The sequence below is a fragment of the Cryptomeria japonica genome, chromosome 1 (genome assembly GCF_030272615.1).
Source record: "Cryptomeria japonica chromosome 1, Sugi_1.0, whole genome shotgun sequence".
Lineage (NCBI taxonomy): Eukaryota > Viridiplantae > Streptophyta > Pinopsida > Cupressales > Cupressaceae > Cryptomeria > Cryptomeria japonica.
Genome location: NC_081405.1, coordinates 134,940,031 through 134,944,568, shown reverse-complemented (window position 1 = coordinate 134,944,568; position 4,538 = coordinate 134,940,031).

Here is a 4,538-nt window from a genome sequence, read left to right as displayed (position 1 = left end):
AAGTCTAATGGACTAACAGGGGGAGATTGTTGGCATTAAAGTAGAAAGACAAATTATTGATATAACTGAAAAAAGGATGATAACTATCTTTATAACATTATTTTGTCATTGATGTCAAGAAATTGATTTTCTGATTCAGTATGATGTTGCCATATCTTAAGAAGTATGTTCTGATGAGTATTAAGTGGTCGGTAAGTGACACAGAAAGAATGTGATGAATAAGGGGAGAAATAAGTTATTCAATGGGCAACTATTACTGAGTTAGACAATGATGAGATCATGATGTTTAGATTGTTTTGATATCCTACATATGTTGTTGATTGTAAGGTTAAAACTATACTATGTCACCGAGCAAAGAACCTAGTCGGTAAACCCTAAGGAACCTAGTTGGTAAACCCTAAGGTTATCGATATCGGTTAATGAAGGCAGAATGTCTACCGAGTAAAGTTTAGTATTTACCGAGTTGCAACCGAGTTATGACAGAGCACATTGGATGAATAAAAGCATTATTTAATGAAAGACAATGATTAGCTAGAGATGTATAAATGATCGGTATGCCGCACATGAAGTCTGTTAAGGATCTATGGCAATGAAAGATCGACAAGAAGATCTATAACACAGATTGAACCGCAATAACCTTGCACAAGTTCCAAGAAAGGACTGCAAGTCCCTAGGCAAGGTAAAACATTTTCAGATCGAAGGATGCATTGAACCTGGTCAAGTGTGAAGATCTGATGGCTAAGATTGATCATGGGAAATGTGATCAAGGAGATTAAGCGGTGAGAACTATTTATAAATAAGAAATTATTGATGAACAATGTATGCAGGCAAGTGTAAGCACAGGGATGCTACATAGTGATTACATAGCACATAAGCTTGAAGACCCGTTTGAATAACAGAGTAAGGAGCCTAGCAGAAGACTAGATAAGTCTTATGACTAGATTGTTTTGAGTAAATAAGAATCTGCTTTAGCATTTTAGATGTGAAGTTGCAGATATATTTTTATTATTGTTATTTTGTAAGTGATAGAAAATCTCTTAACCGAGTGGACTTAACAGTCTTATTTGTAAACCCTCTAGCAAGGTAACATTATAAATGAGTGTTTGAAATCCTTTAACAAGGTCACTTCTAACAAAGTGAAGATCCTAACAGATCTGAGAGAAATCCCTTAACCGGGTCACATCTAGCAATGTGTTTGTAATCTTTAGCAGGATTTGCTTTAACCGAGCATACTCTAGAAGAGTATATTTCTTAGTGGGTCTGAAATCCCATAGTGGTTTTTCCCTATTTGGGTTTCCACGTTAAATCTGGTGTTATATGTGTTATGATGATTATATATTTATGAGTTTGCATGTTTAGCAGTTTTTGGTTATATTGTTGAAGTATATGTTACCGAGGTTGAATCTGTTGATTTTATGGAAGATTAAGTTTGTATGATTCACCCCCCCCCCCCCCCCTCTCATCTTGTTAGCTATTGGCATCAATACTTTACAATTAGTATCAGAACTATCACAAATATTACAATGTGGAATGCACGTGCATTCAAGAACACTTCCTAGAGCTCACTGCTCAAAATATGATAACCCGAAAGGCTACAACCCTCGGGGAAGGTTCACTACCTTACAATGAAATTTAGACTACAATCCGATTTAGATGAACTGAAAGAATAACATCTCCTAATGCCTGATGACAGTTCTAGTTAAGTTCGTTTGTTCGTCCTGCAACACTCTCTGCTCAATACACCACACTAAATGATGAATTCACTTGTTCACACATACACCACTCTCTAATAATGTAGACACGACACTCATACCCAAATTACATGAATATAACACTTATTTATATAGATCATCAACCTTGACTACAAGGTCGGCTCAATCCTTACCACCTAATTACAAAATTGCATCACATGATACATAAATCAACCACCAGACCAATACAATTACATAGGCAACATATCATGGATCCAAATCAAATCTTCGGACATGCAACAACACTAGAAATCTTGCCAAGATCAACCGCAACATGTTACACCACTGAAAATACTGCATAACATAAAGAATATCATTGGACCCATAAGATCTACAATAATGCACACAATGATTAATGTGAACCACCAAAATAAATAGAACACGATTAGGAAACACCAACACGCACTTTAGAACCATCCGCAACAGCTGCACCAATACCACTTAATCAGATCTTCATCGATCAACACACTGATACTCAAGAACACTCAAAAATAGCAACTCGAACAAGAAATATAGCTTGCAAAGCACAAAATATTGAACCATCTGAATTGAAGATACACGAAAATAACCCAAACACTTTTTTAAATCCGCAACCAAAGATATAATCATTCTGGAGCACAACGGATCAAATACCAAAATGTCGCAACAATGAAAACCAATCTCCATACCATAATCCACAACTCAATCAAGTCTCCACATAGCATCATGACATCAATAAAGAATGAAGTATCTCTAATTGATTCAGCGTAACAAATAGATAAACCAACTAGATTAACTCACTACAATCACTGGATCACCAAAACAACTCTCTGCAACACAAAAACACAGGAATATGTTGATATCAACGACAACAACATATCCTAGCAACAACAATATCCAACATATACATCATCACTTTGTAAGAAGGTATATGATTTTTAAAAACTTTTGAAAGTAAATAGATAAATTTCACAACCAAGACTATGTTTTGGTCTTTGCTAAGACATTTTCCCATCACTATTCATTCTCATTCAAACATACCATACACATTCTCATATTTGTTTTCACTGTGCAATACTCTATAATCTTCCTTTATGTTTGTCTCTGAGCTATTATTTATAAGTTGTAACTTTGCTTTTCAAATCATGTTTTTTCCATTTTTAGAATTGTCATCAAGCTTCTTTAATAATATATCTTGCATCATGATTCTTTCCTGGGATACCTTGCACAACTTGAAATATGCCTTATCTTGATGTTGTTAGAATTACTTGTCTATGTTGTTATTAATGTCAATTTGGTGGTCCAGGTTGGTTTGAATTGATGTGGAAGGTAGGTATGTATGTTATGTTGTAGACTATGGAAGATAGGTATGTATGATGCAGATGGTACAAGTTGTTGCATTGCTCTAGAATTATGTATTGGCAGTATGAGAGTTTTGGTGATCTAGGAGTTTGTGCAGTAATTAGAATATTCAAGATTTGCAGAGGTCCATATTGCTTCACATTTCATGTTTTCTTATTGCTCATCTGGGATTATAATATTCACGTATGTGTCTATGTTATTTTGTCTTAGCATGTGTTGTTGTGCTCCAGAAATGTGTTTTTGGTCATGATGTTTCTCAATCCGAATTGTCCCCGAATATTCTCTCTTTTTGTCCAGTGATTGGGTGCTTGATAACATGTTTTTGCATTATGGTGTAGTCTACTTTTCACTCCTTTCCACTGTGGGAATGCTCAGTGGAAACCTATTTTTTGAACTATGATTTAGTCTCCTTGGCTGACTTGAATAATACATTTTGGAGACCAGTATATATAAAGATCACTTTTAATGAAAATTTATGAAGAAGGTTTAGAAGAAGGAAGTTGATTGTAAAAGGAATATCTATCTCTGGCACTATGAAGTGGTTGATTAGTGTGGTTATTTGTTGATGTTGTTTGGTACCGGTGGCAGTGAGCCTAAGGTTTCTTCTGGTGTTGCAGTAGTGTGGCAGTTGTGCCTTTTGTGGTGGATTCTTTCTTTCTTCCTCTGGGCAGTGAGTTCTTTTTTCTAGCGGTTTTAACCAGACAGTGAGCCCACCTGCAATGAGCAATTCTAGTAGTGAGCCCATCTTGTAAAAATCACCTTAATCGGTGTCACCCTAACAGGTGTTTTTATATCGATAACTAACATTCTATGTGGTTTTTCCCTTCTTGGGTTTTCCATGTCATATTTGGTGTCTCTTGTGCATTATTTTCATGATATAATCTGTTTATGGGTATGCAATATGGAATCTATATTTGTCAGATATGTTTCTTTGTAAAATTTAATAGGTTTTAATTGATAATTGAGTCACTACCCCTCTCAGTTATCTAGAACATTCAACAGATGTCTCATACCTGCCCTTTTGATAAAATTTAAATGCTTTCAAAATAGACCCTGAAGATAATGTGTAAGCCCCTTTTGTCACTGGGTATTTGAACAGTTTAGTAGACTTTTATCTATGTAATTAATAATTTCTAAGAAAAGGCCAAAATATTTGAACAATAACATGAAAATCTAGAGTCTTTATAATAGAAAACAATTCTTGGCATATACATCTCTTTCATCAATTATTTCATGAGGCAAAGAATACCTAGTAAATATAGGATGTAACCACGTAGATCCTTCATTTCAGAGATATTTAGACACATAAGGGGATAATTTTGTCGTCCAATGTTGGAATCTTATGCATAAAAATCGGCCTCTAACTTTTTTAGCTTACTCCATAACGATACAACAATTTAGTCGCTCTAGTGTTAAGTCTTCATTAAAACTCAAGGTAGTAGCATC